Source organism: Hemicordylus capensis, chromosome 4 (genome assembly GCF_027244095.1).
Source record: "Hemicordylus capensis ecotype Gifberg chromosome 4, rHemCap1.1.pri, whole genome shotgun sequence".
Classification (NCBI taxonomy): Eukaryota; Metazoa; Chordata; class Lepidosauria; order Squamata; family Cordylidae; genus Hemicordylus; species Hemicordylus capensis.
The window spans coordinates 198,558,977-198,575,750 of record NC_069660.1 but is presented as its reverse complement, the minus strand read 5'-3'; positions in this window follow the sequence as shown (position 1 = coordinate 198,575,750).

Genomic DNA, 16,774 nt, shown 5'->3' with positions numbered 1-16,774 from the left:
CATTTAATGGTACTAGAGAAAGACATGCTGTTCTGGTAGCTCCAGTTCTTAACACGCACATCAATTTCGGAGGATGAATACAACTGAAGGAAGCCCGGACATGTGCGTGGCTGGGGGAGTCAGTCATGTGACTTGCCTCTGGGGAGCCCCCAAGGCATTGGGCCCCCAGACAACTGTCTCCTCTTGCCCTATTATAGTTATGCCCCTGATTGAGGGGGCTTAACTTGAATACCCATTTCCTGATGTTGTTCTCTTGGCATCCAGAGGATGGGTACTGATTCAGTGTTCGAGCAGTACTCTTCCCTATTCTGTGGGGGGGGGAGAAGGGGCCATGCAAAGGGGGTTCAGTGGCTGGGTGACTGCTTGCTCCCTTCCATGTAGGTGTTGCTTTCCTGCCCCATATTGATTGAGAATGTTTGCCCTGTGCTTGAAGAACCTGCTTCCTACTTCGGTTTGCAGGGGGGCAGGGGCTCCCACATGCAAACTCTAGGGAAGCTCGTTGGATGGTTCAACTGGTAGTGGGTTATGCAATATGCAAGTGGAATCACCATGAGCTTCCCCATTGGGATGCCTTCCCACATGCTATTCCCCATCTAAAAGCGAGCAGCCAGGCAAGAGGAGAGCCTGCTTCCCTGATGGGCAGTGGGGTGCCCTTTGGGGACACCTAAAGGGGACAGTGCGGTTCATAATGGTAATAGGAAGATGTTGTGGTCTCAGAAGTTGCTGCCTTGACATACATGTACACCATCTGCTCCTGACTAATGTGTGAGAGACTGCAAGGGGGAGATTCAGTGCAGAGCTATTTTTGGGTTGGTGGACAGAGCATCCCCCATAAAGGGCATACTGTGTACCCATAAGCCCAACAGGCCCCAGTCCCATTTCCCTGTGATTTCTATTCTGCAGAGAGAACAGGCAACACTTCCCCTTACACCCCTTCCCCATACACTCCAGACCTCAGCAAAGGCTTGTGTCCTCTGCAGGGACACCGGCTCTTCTGATCTGCTTTTCAATGAACTCGCAAAGGGCCACACATCTCCTCCTCAGCAGGGGATGTGCCTGGCAGGTGACCTGCACACTGTAAAGTCTCGGAACTGTTGATGGGCAAAACCCATTTCCTTTTCGCCCAGTGAGGAACATTTTAGCAATGGCGGCCAGAGCAGGCAAAGCACAACACCACAGAAATGATCCTGTAAGGCACAGAGGAAAAAGCCAGAATGAGATCCAAGCAGAGGAGGGTGATACTATGAATTTTTGGAAGCTTGGGGAGAACAGGGCCAGCTGCTGCCTGTGAGGAACTTGTGAGGTTTAGCACTGGAACAATGAGATGGGATGTGGTGATTGTGCACTCAAAAGTGTGTGTGTATAGATAGATATAGATATAGATACACACACACACACACACAACCTGTGAGGTTCAGCGCTGGAACAATGAGATGGTATGTGGTGCTTGTGCACTCAAACTCTCTCTCTCATACACACATATGCTAAGGACAATGTGCCATGTAAGTTGCATGATGTAAAGCTGCCCTGCTCCGTTGGAAGTGAAGGACTCTGCACTGTCTCATGTCTCAATGACAGAGGGGGAGAGAATAGTGAATCAGAGGGCTAGAGAGGTCAAGACATTGGTCATTCCTCCTCTCTACTGCTCTGACACTATCCCTTTGGTATGTAGATTGCTACTCTCAAGGACTTCCTTCCTTCCTTCCTTCTCCCTCACACACGCTTGCCTCTCTCTGCACCATGTGTGCACAGAGATGCAGACAGCATCTGTCTGCATCCAGCTAGCTAGCTAGATTAGAGATACTATCTATCCACTTTCTTATCTAGAATGGAGTTCACCAATAAAGACTCCTCATATTGATTTGAAACTATGAACTGGCTCCAAGTTTCTTTTGGCTCTTAGCATACACACCTGCCTGGTCAGACTCTGCTGTGTTTTGCCTCTGTGCACTCTGCTGTAATAGAAGGGTATCTCTTACCAGAGAGAATTCCCAGCATAAGTTACATGATGTCAAGCTGCCCTCTTCCAGAAACTATCCCTTATAGCACCAGCATCTTCCAAACTTACATGCCCAAAGCAGGGGTGGGCAGGACCCCTGTTGTTCCCTTCCTTTTGAGTATTTTATATCACATAGAATCAAGCTCTTGTATTCCAGAAGCCCTACCACAATGTTTGAAGGGGCTTCCTCTCAAATAAATCTGCCCCATTGCACTATGGGACTTGCTTCCGAGTAAACACATAGAGAAGATTGGGAGTTGCAGCAACATCCTAAGGCCTTTGCTTGGAATTAAGTCCCATTCTCTTCAATGGGGTTACTTCCCAGTAAGTGTGCACAGGATTGTAGCCTCAGTCTTTTAAATGTTTCCTCACCATTCTGATCAAGAGTATTTTGGAAAACAAAATTGCTCTTCTTTCCAGGAGTGTGTGTGTGTGTGTGTGTGTGTAAATTCTCTAAGGGATACCCATGGCTAATCCTGTGCATGGCAGATCTCATGAGAGTTCGCGAGCAGAAGCACTTGATTGGGCAGGGGTCTGTGAAGAGAGGGGTCGTGTGGGAGGAAAAAGCCCCTTCAGGAGAAGGAGGCTGCCATTGTGTGAATTAGATGAGGAAACAAGATGAACAAGATCTGTTAACTCAGGAAAGAGAGAGAGAGAGAGAAGAAAAGAAAGGAGGGGAAGAAAGATCGAAGGGAAGAGTGAGTGGAGGAGAGAGAAAGAGAGAAAAAGAAGGAAGGGCAAGGGATGGGCCCAAGCCTGTTAGCGGCCTCAGGGGAATGGACGGCTATGGTGGTGCCTATTGGCATCAAAGAAGGGCCCAGTCAACCACTGCTGCTGTTTGGGGCTACAGAGGCCGTTGGCAGAGGGAGGCAGGCAGCCAAGGAATGGGCTCTAGCCTGTCAGTGGCCTGAGGGGAACAAGCAGCCATGGCAGCAGCAGCAAGGAAGGGCCCGGTCAACCGCTGCTGCTCCTGTGGGGAGGAGCAGGAACAGGGCTCAGGTGAGGGTGGGGATGACTCTGGGGACAGGAGGCTGCAGCTTGGCCAATAGGAGCCATCAAAACTGCAGCCAGGACCAAGAGGGATGAGGGGGATGGAGTGACGTGATGGAGGAGTGACCAAGAGGGGTGAAGGAGATGGAAGAGATGCAACGGGATGGAGGAGGAGGAGGAGCAGGAGGAGGAGAGGAGCAGGAGGAGGAGCAGGAGTGTGGCTCAGGTGAGGATGGAGAGATCTCTAAGATGAGGGGGGCTGTGGCAGGGGGTGAGGGGAGCAATCAAGTACTAGCGTGCAGATGCTCTGCGTGGGTTAAGTTAGTTATTACGTAATGCTTGAGGACTGTCAACTTACTTACTTCATTATGTTCATTGCATACAGTGAAGTCTCCTTCTAATGCTGTCGGCCATGTGTAGCAACAGTGTCAGCTCCCAGCCCAGTCTCCGCCCCCTCAGTGCACTCCCTTCCCTCCAGCTAGCAGGAAGGATGAGGGTTAATGGTGCTGCTGGCAGAGAAATTTGAAGGTTTCTGCTTGCACGCTCCAGCAGCATCACAGCAGAGCAGAGCAACTCCTCTAGCAACCATGAAACTCACTGGGTGACTCTAGGCCAGTCATGTATCTCTCAGCCTAACCTACCTCACAGGGTTGTTGTTTGGATAAAAATAAGCATGTGCACTGCTCTGAGCTCCTCAGAGGAAGAGTGGGATATAAATGTAAAAGTAAATAAATAAATAATAAAATATAAAATATTCACGTTCAGCAGCAGACACCTGCTGCTGCATTGCCTCTGACTCCTGCTCCCACACCCCAAGCCATTACCTGGCCCATTCACCCAGGATGCCCCCACCACATTTTTTATTTTATTTTTTATTGTCAGATTTATATACTGCCTTTCATTAAAAATAACCCCAAGGTGCTTTACAAAAGTTAAAACACATATAATTAAAATGACAGTTAATAGTATTTAGCTAAAATATAAAAACAAAGCTGATTTAAAATATATAATATACAAACACAGAAAACGATACATGGATAAAAACACACAGAAGCAGCAAAAAAACAATCATGTAAAGGCCTGGATAAAAAGCCATGATTTAACAAGCTTTCTAAAAACTGTGACGGAGTCCGCAAATGGCCACTGGGAGAGCATTCCAAAGCCTGGGGGCAGCAACAGAGAAGGCCCTGTCCCGCGTGCACGACAACCAAATTTCCCTGAGTGTCTGCACCCGGAGCAGAGCCCTCTCAGATGATCTCTTCAAGTGGGCAGAAATCCTTGAGAGCAGGCAGTCCCTCAGGTATCCCAGGGCCAAACCGTTAAGGGCTTTAAAGGTCAAAACCAGCACCTTGAATCGGACCCGGAAACACACTGGTAACTAGTGCAGCTCTTTCAAAATAGGTGTGATATGATCACACTGGGCAGCTCTAGATAGAACCCTAGCTGCCACATTTTGTACAAGCTGCAGTTTCCGGATATTTTTCAAGGGCAGCCCTACATAGAGCGCATTGCAGTAGTCCAGCCGTGACGTGACTAAGGCATGGGTAACTGTGGCCAGATCTGCCTTCTCGAGAAAGGGACACAACTGGCGCAAGAGTCGAAGCCATGCAAAGTCACCCCTGGCCACTGCCCCCACCTAAGCTTCCAAAAGCAGAGCCAGATCCAGTAGTACCCCCAATTTGCGTACTTGCTCCTTCAAGGGGAGTGCAACCCCATCCAGAACTGGTAAAATCTCCTCATCCCGATTGGCTCTCCTACTGACCAACATTACCTCCATCTTGCCCGGATTCAGTTTCAGTTTATTAGCCCACATCCAGCCCATCATGGCCTCCAATCCCCGATTCAGGACATCCACCGCCTCCCTAGGATCAGATGACAAGGAGAGATAGAGCTGAGTGTCATCTGCATATTGCTGACAACTCAGTCCAAGTCTCCAAATGACCTCTCCCAGCGGCTTCATGTAGATGTTAAACAGCATGGGGGACAAAATCGAACCCTGCGGGACACCACAGGCCAATGGTCATGGGGCCAAGCAGCAGTCACCCAGCACCACCTTCTGGACCCTCCCCCCTAGAAAGGAACAGAGCCACTCCAACACAGTACCTCCAATTCCCATACCCAAGAGGCGGTCCAAAAGGATACCATGGTCGATGGTATCGAATGCCACTGAGAGGTCCAGCAGAACCAAGAGGGACTCACTACCGCTGTCTAGCTCCCGGCGAAGGTCATCCACTAAAGCAACCACGGCAGTTCCCAGAAGCACCAGCACCAACTAATTTGCACCAGATCTGCCCTAGATTCATGGAAAAGTTGTATGGGCACCACATGGCATCAGTTCACATGGAGCACAATTCCTTCTTGCACCCGCCAAGTCAACACACCATCTTCCCCTCACCTTCTCCTCAACTTCTTGGGTACTGTGGGGCATCCCTCCCCCAAGACCCCATAAGTACTTAAAGGTGCCCCTTTCCAAACCCTGAAGTTGTCAAGTATTGTGCTTGTATGTGACCATGTCGTCTGATAGTTTTCGCAAGGGCAGTGCTGAAAGTGTGTGAGGAAATGGCTAAAATGTCTTCACCAAGAGCAGAACTATGCCAAAGAGGCACAATCACATTGGGCACGCCCCTTCTAAAATCATAGCCAATGGTTGCAGCTTCAATAGCATGCTGAAACCTTGCCCACAGTCTGGTGATGTGAGTGGAATGGATCTTGCTGGGATGCAGCCAGCAGAGGCTAGGAAGAAGAAGGGATCCCTCTGTCCAGAGGTCAGAGTTTGCAAAACCATGGTTGAACTATTGCCTGCAGAATGATTCCTGGCTTTACAGATTAACCACAGGCTTATCTACCTTAGGCTTCATGCTATGTCCGAACGGGCCCGGAGAGCTGTAGTCATAACTTTAACACAAACATGAGCACAGCACCTTACAGTTCTTTGCAATGTTGCTTCTCTAAGCTGATTTTGGAGTTCTGAACTGTTAGCTTTGCACTCTTTGAGTCTGCTGTGTTCTCCCAACTCTAAAGATTGCATTATATTGACTTTTCAGCTATTAGGTCATACTAAAAATATGGTTTATTTTAGTCAGGAGAGAAAAGGACCAGAATGCCAAACAGCACAGTGTTAGATATAGCACCCTCAAAGTACTTTTTCAGCAAGTACAATAGAAACATAATATTTGGTGCTGCTACGATATTTTCACTGTGTGCTTCAAAGGGACAAAATGTAGTCCTTAGTTCTTTGCCTGCAGAATTTCAATCAAACCAAGGAGCTCAGCCAATCCATGACATACAAGGGGATTTTGTGATAGATGGGAAGTCTAACATCTCATAAAGCACTAAGTCCAGATATGAAATATTTCATTCAGCGGCCTAGGAAGGATCCTAGCATACTTGGGAAGAGAGAATAAAGTTCTAACTATGGTAAATCAAAAGATTTAGGACTCCTTTCAAGTGGCAGACAGGAGACAGAGAATAGCTAAGGCTGCCCAGCTGAGAATACAACTCTCAGCAATGCAAACAACAAAGATGCAGTGAATTCATGGAAAGGGGGATATTTGTTTTCTAATTCATTTGTTTAGAACTTTATCTTGCCTGATCAGCAAAGTGTCACAGCTGGTAACTATAGGGAATATATATATACATACACATACAGTGTGATAACTCCTAGTAACCACATGCATGCCATAGGTAGTTTCTTGGGCTTTGATTCCCCAGAACTAAAGAAAAGCAGGCAGTCCAGTGGCTCTTCCTTTTTCATTCATACTTGATGCATGCAGGATACCAATACCAAGCAGACATTTTAAACTGACTCTGAAAATCATCATGGGACGTAAGGATGAAACTATCTCTGGGGTATCCAGGCCCAAGATCTCAATGACTTCACAGATCAAGAGTGCAGGTAAAAAGAAATGATATAAAACAAAAATCAAAAAGCATTTCAGATTGTGCATGTGAAATTCAGCATTTGAATTCTGATTGTGAAAATTTGACATTTGATAGGTTCAGACTTGTTTTGCTCCGGTTTGTCTCTATTTTCACAATTGGAAATATCATAATCTATCACCTATCAACAGATGTCCTCTTTCCCCGAGAAAAATTCTGTACCAGACAGCAGAGGAGCTATCAGCCTGGGAGTGTAATGTCTCTACCACATCCCTGCAGGCCTCATCCATGAACCTCTCTGAGCTTCTCCAGATCCGCCACCTTGGTCTTGAGGAAAAAAATTGTTACCTGAGAGCCAGGACCTCTTTGCACCAGGCACACACACATTACTTCTGCCCATCAAGCAAATAGTCATATATGCAACACTGTGTGCAATACACTGGGAAGCACCCCCACCCTTGCTGGCTTTCTTCCTTCATAACCAGTTTTGTTGGCTGTTTAGAGTATTTGGAGATTGTTTATTTGAAACTTAGGTTTTAGCTGTAGTTGTCAGCTATTTAACAGTTTAAACTACTTTTCCTGAGTATATGAAAGAGGGAGTAGTACTTATCTTCTTTCCCCACTGGGCTCCTTGTGATCAAGGGGGCTCACTTCAGGCTCCCCAACACACTCCCCACTAAACTCCATGCCAAACTCCTAAGACCCTATTTGCGAATCCCTGTTCGCTATGTTCTGTTCGCTAAATTCCTTGGCTGTTGCCTCTTATATAGAGAGTAGGCTTCAAACTGAACAGGAATGTGGCTCAACAGGAATGTGGCCCCTCCTACCAGGTGTGACTCACTACAGTCCTAGCTGGTTTCTCCCAATGCCCCTATCCAGGCAAAAGAGGAACAAAAACTAACCAGCACAGAGCCCCCAAAGCAAGCCCTTGTAAAAGCAAGCCCTGGAGCGCGCACGCGCACACACGCACACACACACACACACCGGGTCTTCTCCCTTACAGATAAAACAGCTCCTGAAAATCTCCCCCTACTGCTGCTAGTTTGTTTGAAGTGTTTTGTTTTTGGTTTTTTGGTAGAAAAGCTTGTTTACCTTCTGAGGTCTGCTTCTGCTCTTCCCAGAGTAGGCTTCAAGGAAATGTGCTACTAGGGATGTGCTATCTCCCTCCTTTTCAAAACACTGACAATGACTGGGAATTGCAGAAGCAAATCAGGGCGGTGTCAAAGAGAAAAAGAGAGCTGTAATAATGGGTGACTTCAGTTACCTACACATAGACTGGGTAAATTCACATTCAGGTAATGACAAAGAGGCCAAATTTCTAGATATGCTGAATGACTGTGCTCTAGAACAGTTGATCATGGAACCAACCAGAGAGATAGTTACCTTGGACTTAATCCTGAGTACTGCCCAAGACCTGGTAGGAGATGTCATTGGAATATTTAGGGAACAGTGACCATAGTGTGATCAAATTCAGCATATATGTGAGGAGAGTATTGCCACAGACACTTTGAATTTCAGAAGAAGAAACTTCTCTAAAATGAGCAGTTTGGTGAAAAGAAAACTGAAAGGGAAAATCAGGAGAGTCACTTCGCTCCAGAATGCAAGGAGTCTATTCAAATCCATAATAATAGAAACCTAGTTAGAACATATACCAAAAAGGAAGAAAGGCAAATCCTCCAAATCCAGGAGGATGCCAGCATGGCCAACAAGTAAAGTCAAGGAAGTTATAAAGGGGAAGAAGATTTCCTTCAGAAATTGGAAGGCCTGCCCAAATGAAGAGAACAGAAAGGAACACAAACTCTGGCAGAAGAAATGCAAGGAGACAATAAGGGACGTGAAAAGAGAGTTTGAGGAACATTTAGTTAAAAGTATAGAGGGGAATAACAAAAACTTTTAAAATACATCAGAAGCAGGAAACCTGCCAGGGAGGAAGTTTGTCTGTTACATGACAATGGAGTGAAAGGGGTTATTAAGGAGGACAATGGAATGAAAGGGATTATTAAGGAGGATATGAAGATTGCAGAGAGTTCTTTGCAACTGTCTTCATGGCAGAGGATACTGAGCGAATACTTGAGTCTGAACCAAGCTTCTCAGGCGTATAGGCTGAAGAACGGGACCAATTTGAAGTGACAAGAGATGACATTCTAAACTGTCTGGGAAAATTAAAAATCATGAGGGCCAGTTGGTATCCACCTAAGATTCCTTAAAAAAACTCAAATGTGAAATTGCCCATCTCCTTGCAAAAATATACAACTTAGCCCTACAATCAGGCTCTGTACCGGAAAACTGGAAAGTAGCTGATGTAACACCAGTTTTCAAAAAGGGATCCAGGGGGATCTGGGAAATTACAGGCCAGTTAGATTAAAGTCCGTTACAGGAAAATTGATGGAAAGCATTCTCAATGATAAAATTGTTAGGTTCTGTCCTTCAGGTCCTGCTGAAAGAGAACCAGCATAGCTTCTGCAAAGGTAAATCTTGCCTCACTAACCTTTTGGAGTTCTTTGAGTGTCAGCAGGTGTGTGGACAAAGGTGATCCAGTTGACATAGTATACCTGGACTTTCAAAAAGCTTTTGACAAAGTTCCTCCCTGAAGACTAAGCAGTCATGGGATAAAGAGAGGTTCATGTGTGGATTGGTAACTGATTGAAGTACAGGAAACAGAGGGTGAGAATAAATGGGCAATTTTCACAATGGAGGGAAGTAAGATGTGGGGTCCCCCAGGGATCTGTACTGGGACCAGTGTTTTTCAATTCATTCATAAATGATCTAAAAGTTGGGATAATCAGTGAGAAATCCAAACTTGCAGATGACACTTAACTATTTACGGTAGTGAAATAAAAAAAAAGATTGCGAGGAGCTCCAAAAGGATCTCTCCAAATTGCAGGAGTGGGCAACAAAATTACAGATGCAGTTCAATGTGTAAAGTGATGCATACTGGGGCAAAAAAAAACCCCAACTAGTAATGCACAGGAATCAGAAATGTCCATATACAGAAGCAGAAAGTTCTCAATACAGGATTCTGGGGACAAACAACAAGGTGAGATCATCACCTTCATTCCCTCCTTTTGATTGAAAATATTATGTCATCCTGCACATTTTGTCTAATATCCAATCTTCCCAATGTTTAGGTTCTACTTCAGACATTTTACCATACGTTGGCAAAGTGATCAAAGTTTGATTGCAATTCCCTTGGATTCCTTTGGATCATTGTTTATATGAAGGTCACAAGGGCTTTTATGACCTACACAGTGAGGGAAGAAAACAGCTTCAGGTTGTAGCAGGTAAACAGAACTGATACAGCAATTCCTATGAAATATTTTAAGACTTAGCTACAATAGATAACTGTAAGATGAGGCCCTAACTTTCTCATACCCTACAGTAAACAGCCCAGTAAAATTAGAAATGTTCACATTCTTCAGTTCAGGGTGATTCATAAAATGTTTCACAGGTTGTGTTCACTGCATGTGCAATGTGTATACAGTGTTCACATTGAAACAGCTGTTTCAAGGGATTTGAACTCAAAATGAAGTGACCTTAAAACAAAGGGCCTGTTTTGAGTTTGAATCGTAATCACCCCAATTTGTATTTGAATCAATTCGCGTGTTTCAAGCACCATTTCCAGTCTTGTATTTTCCCCTTGCTGATTGGTTGTCTGGCACAGGCTTTTAATTGGCTTGAGATCTCCTTGCTTCTTGGTTGGTTTGTTATCATTCAAATCAAGTGCCGTCATGGGCAACTGGTCCCCCATTGGCTGGGTCATGGAAGGAGGAAGAGGGAGGCCAAAGGAGGGAGTTTCAAATGTATTTAAGATGACTCAGCCAGAGAGAGCTCTTATAGTGTCTGTCTCTTGAGGAGGATAGGGTCAGAGACTACAGCAGCAGAGCAGCAGAGTGGTAGTGATATCTGGTCTGGGCCTAGGTAGGGATGGCCTAGTGGAGGGAAGGAGTGGGGAGGGGGAGAGCGGCTGGGCTTATCTGTCTCTCTGTTTTTATTTCCAGTGCCAACAACTGCATTTCTTCCCACCCCACCCACCCCCATTTATTTTCAATTGTACCAGCAGCCCCCATGGCTTTAACCGGGTGCTGCTTTGAATTTTCTTCTTCTATGGATTCCTCCCCACTTGCTTGTAGCCATCCCCCAGTGGCTTTAATAACTGGGGCACTGTGCTGATTATTTATGTATTTTCTTTTGCACCCCTAAGTTGTACATTTGTTGCTGCTGTGTGCCTGGATTCATTTTTGTTTGTGTGGGCTGGTGTGTTCTCTCTGGTGCCCAATCTGCTAGGCTCTCTCTGTTTCCCCTTTTTCTGGTTTTTGTTTTTTAAATTGTTGTTTTGATTTGGGGGGGGGGTGCTTGAATGGTTCCTACCTGCCCTCCCCCCAGGATGTTGAATTCCAGTGTCTGCTCGGCCCAAATACCCCCCAAGAGCAACACCTGGCAGAAGCCCCCAGCTGAAGACTCCGGAAGGTGAGCCCTACCCCGCTACACACACATTGTCACCTTGGTCAGGCTATTAGACAACTTAGATTTCTTTAAATAGGGCCTAGTTTGGAGATGGGATTAGGTGGATAGTGGCAGGACCATGACAAGAGGGGTGGGCTTGGGTTAGAGAGGTCACAATAATCCCTTGCCCTTTGCCTTCCCTTCCCTTAGACTTATCCCATTGTCACTTGCTCCTGTCAAACCCTCCCCCACCATTAGAGCCTGCTTCGTTAATTGAGTGAGTGAGTGAGTGCCATCAAGTTGGTGTCGACTCTTAGTGACCACCTAGATAGATTCTCTCCAGGATGATATGTCTTCAACTTGGCCTTTAAGCTCTTTCAGTGGTGCATTCATTAATAGGGGGGATTTAATCTTTATCTTGTAAATCACCCAGATTTAATCTTTATCTTGTTGTAAACCGCCCAGAGACGTAGGTTTTGGGTGGTATAAACATATGTAAAATAAATAAAATAAATAATAAATAATGTTTCTAACTTCTGTGTATGCACTATTGTGCATACTACATACTACTGTGCATACTGCAGATAGATAGCACTGGGTGTGACACACACTGCATAATAAAGACCACCCCTACCCAGCACTCCTTTTTAAAATACCCACCTTAAAAGCTTCTCCCCCGCCCCCCACTTCAGAGTTAGGGCTTCAATTTAAAAACAAAACAACAAAAACAAAACAAGGAGGAGACTGGCAGGCAGAGGGAGGGATGATGCTAGTCATGTTGGGCAATGGTTAGAAGGGCTTACTCCTTGAGTCATTCCCACTGGTGTAATTGTGAGCAGGCTCTCCTATCTGGAGGAGCCTGGTCCCACAGCCCAGCCTCCTGTGGCAGCTAGGGTTGCCAACATTGCATTGCCAGAATGTGGGACAAAAGTTTGAGGCTGGTGCTGGTGCTGGGAGGTGTATGCAAGGGTAATCAAGAGCCCGAGTATCAGTGATGTACATGTTATTGAATTATATTAATAACAATGCTACTGAATTAATAATTAGGCTGCAGGCTGAAAATTAGATCCTTTATTTGCTCCAGTGGGAGAACATGTGGCTGGAAAAAAACACACTAACTCACCCCTGCTTGTGCAGTTGTTACAGTTATAAGATTTTTCCTTTTCCTTTCCCCACACGCCTCCCCTTTCCAATTCCTCCCAGCCCACTGACCAGCCCAGACAACCTCTGTACCTTAAATTTTGTCAGATTAGTGCTGCTGTGTGTGCACACAACTGAGGAGAGAGCAGGGGGAGAGAGAGGAAGAAAAGCTGCTAGCTGCTGTCTCGTAATCTGAAGAGGACTGAGCAGGCTCCGGTGCAAGTCCCACCCACCTGAACAGCTGATTGGACAGAGAAGCTCAGAAACAGAAGCCTGCAGGCTGCAAGCCAGCAAGGAAAGAGCTCTATGGAGCTCAGGCTGGCTGCCAGGCGCCTGCTGCCTGCCCCTTGCCACCAAAACATGGGAGAAATTGTGCCCTGAATGGGACAAACATTTCCTCCCTGAAATGAGGGATGTCCCTTGTAATTAGAGACAGTTGGGAACCCTAGTGGCAGCTGAGGTAGAATTAGAGGAGAACTCCTCCACTGTCAGGCCCTCCTCTTCCTGTGGTAGCAGAGGCTGCTAGCCCAGCCAGATCACTCTCTCCATCCTCCCCACTCCGCACTGGTAGTGCGACTCCCCCATCTGAGGAGGAATAGGGAGTATTTCTGCTTCTTGGACCTTCTCAGTCCCAGACCAAGGGTGGCGGTGTTGGTGGTCCTCCGAACATACCAGTAGCCCCAGTAATGCCACCACCAAAATAGCCCCAGACTGAGAGCAGCAGAACCTGCAATGGTTGACTGCATAGTGTGTGCAGTTGGTAGGCAAGTGGTCTGGTCACCCTGACTCCTCTCATCACCATGGCCATTGGGGAGTTGATCACTTTGGACGGCCAGCCATTCCAGGTAGTGGAGAATGCTGGCTTCCACTGGCTGCTCCTACTGCTTGCCCCCAACCACAAGATCCCCTTATGCACAATCTTCAATAGGCAGGTGATGCCCTCCCTGTACTGGGTGTGCAGGAGGCCATGTTGGGGCTGCTTTGCACAGCAGTGCCTAACACCAGCATGCACTTCACTGTGGATTTGTGGACAAGCCGCAATGAGAGGCATGCTGATTTCCTGTCCCTCACAGCACACTTGTGGGGGCAGGAGAGCGAGATGACATCTGCTGCTGGTGGCATGGCCAGCCCCTCCCATGCAGCAAAGGACAGGTTAGTTGTGCTGCATGTACAGGTGCTGGAAATATTTTCTTGGTGATTGCTGCGAGCTGAGCTCTATGTCTGGCCTTGAGACTAACTTGTGCTCCACTGCCTGCTCTGCAATCTGGATTATGTATGGCAAGGTGTATTCAATCAAAATGTGGCTGAAGAAATTGCTGTAGTTGAACTTATGGCTGTGCTTTCTGCTGCTAAGGGTGCTGCTGTGTTGTGGCCGCTGTTGCAATGCTGAAGTAAGGAGTCATAATATTGTGTCAGAGAGCAACTTGTATCAATTATGTTATTGCAGCGCAAGCACTGTGGCTGGCAGTGGATTCTGATTCAGTGATTATATTTTTGCCATTTTTGGACTGTCTTTGAAATGTGTGTTCTGAGTCGGAAGGGAAAGATTCCTTTTTTACTGTGTGCTTGCAGTATTTTTCAAGGCAGGGTTGCAAAATATGTACACAACCATAGGGAACAATGGGGAACTCAATACACCCCATTGTTCCCCATGGATAGCTAGGTCCTAAGGACATCAGAAGTAGGTTGGGTGGTAAGACATGATGCGTGCTACCTGTCACCCAACCCACAAAAATAGTGTGCAAGTGGGCAATTTTTTTTATTTTTAAAAATAACCTTTCTCCATAGGAGCCTATGGGGGGTTGGGGAAAAGGTTAAACATTTTTTAATTGCCTGCTTGCTTATTTCTTTTGTGGGTTGTGGGTTGTGGGTTGGATGGTAGGTAGCACCCATCACGCTGTACTACCAAACCCACTTTGGTGTCCTTAGGATGTGTTTCAAGTTCCCCATTATTCCCTATGTCTGAAACACTTGAAACCCATGATACAAACTCAAAACATTTCAAGTGTTTTGACGAAATGTTTCGAGAACTTTGTGTTTCGTTTCAAGCTCAAACCAAACAGAAAATTCATTTTGTGCACATCCCTAATATTTATGCGTATCCTTGCAGTGCTTTTATACAGTATAAACTTCTTTGCCAGGTTCACCTGTCGCTATAGAAATGCCAACAATAAACAGAAATAATGAATAAACATGTAAAGAATCACACGAAAGTATTTTTTTCCAGCTTTCATGGAGCTCATCATGAGGTTATACAATTTTAAAATTAATACATAAAGAGCCCTTTCTCACTATCTTCAGGGTGGACAGCAGGGAAGGCTAGTGCAGCTTACCTCCCTTGCAGCCAACAGCCAGGAGCCTGCTCCTGTGTCAGTGCTAAATGGGAGCAGCCGCGCCGACTCATGAGCAGTTAGCCCAAGTTAAGTGTGTGCTTGCTCCTTTAAACTCAGCTAACTGGCAGACTTTGTAGGAGTAATTCCCACCTAGGTGCCACTGGGAGCCCCGGGGCTCCTGACAGTTCTCACAGGCAGCCAAGCCAGGACTTGGCTGTCCTAGCCTGATCTTAGCTGCTCGTGAGAACAGCCTCAAAATATGGGTTGCACAGAGTAGGATTATTGACAGAAGGCACAGTTCAGGTGAAGTTAAACACTTTTAAGACCCATTGATTTTAGTTTGAGAGCTGAACATGTGCTAAGATATTTTCTGTTGCAATCAATTAGGAGGATAGTGGAGCTCCATTATTCACCTCATAAGACAGGCAGACCAATGTCCTTCTGATTTATTAATGAAATGCCTTGCTGCTTCAGACTCTGCGTAAAGCAAAATTCAAGGTGAGTCTGACGGAGGCTGCTTGGACTCTTGAGGAATTTCAGGAAAACCCAAACAGTTTAAATAATAGCAGTGAAATTTTCCAGGAATTCCCACATCCTAAAAGCCCAGTTTTCCAGTATTCTGTTTTCAATAGTAGCCAATGGATTCATCAGGGTGCCCACAAGCAAGACACAATTCTGAGGGCCTCCCTCTGATGGTTGTTCTCAGCACCTAGTGCTCCGAGTATACTATCCCTGAATATAATGGTTCTGCTCAGCTCTGAGGGCTAAATGACACTGATAGATTTCCCCTAACCCATTTTAAAGTCACCTAGAAGGACATAACTAGAGTCAGTCTAATCAGGTGGATACTTAGGCTATTCTCACGATGGGGAAAAACCGGGCTAAAGGAACCCAGCCTGGTTTCCCCACATTGTGAGAACCACTGAGCTTGCGGGTGAGCCCAGTATTTATCTGGTAGTTAGCTTGCCAAAGTAGCCCTGCCCTTAACCCAGGTTAGTGGAGTTAGAGCTCTGCTAACCGGGGTTTTCTGATTGTGTGCCAGCATCTTGTGGCTCCGCTCTGCGGCGGCCCATGAGAAAACCCTTGCCAGGAAGATCAAACAAGCCTCCTGGTCCTGGGGGTATCCCCAGGATGCCCCACACACATCCTGTGACTTCCAGGGGCCAGGCTGCCCCCAGTCCCCGCCACCCCAACCAACTCCGGACAGAGCCGGTAATTGTGTGGATGGTTGATCGGCCACCCAGGGACAGCTCAGCAATCATCTGCAGGGAGGGGTAAGTTAACCCGCTCTCCCCACAGACCTGCCGGAAGCTTGTGAGAAGAGTTTCACTGAGATGCTTATTGTTTGCAATGAGGTAGTTAGTTTAGGAATAACAAGACAAAGCTTAGTTTGGTTTTTTTTTACCAATAGAATGGTCGGCTCAGGCTGCCTGCTCAAAATTTGGCTGAGCCAGCAGTCAACCTGTGCTTTTTAGGGGTAATATTTGTCACCGACTCCCACTTCTGCCATGTGCTTCAATCTGTGCCCTTAGTCAGTATAATAAGGACTTTAAAGCTAAGAACGTGAGACATTTATGAGATTTTATTCAGAACTACCAAAGCACATCCTCCTCTTCTGACTTGAATTTTTGAATAAACTTAAGGAGCAATAAGAAAAAAATAAAGGCATGTTATCCTCCCCTGAAAATAGGTCATGCTCAAGAAAATTTGTTTCTTAAAGATTCTCATTTCAAATTGTAGTACTTTGTTCATTTCTTAACCAATCCATACCAAATTAAACCAGTTGGTGGCAATTATCAGTTATATACTCTGTGCCAAATTTCAGGTGAATTAAACAGGTGATTTTGGGTTTTAGGAGTGATAGAATATTTAAGGCTTATAACAGTAAAAAGCAGTGTTTACTTCTTACTTTTATTAATCACAGGCACTGCTGTAGCTGTTTAATAAAAGCCACATCTCCACATTTCAATCATATCAAAATCTGTGGTAA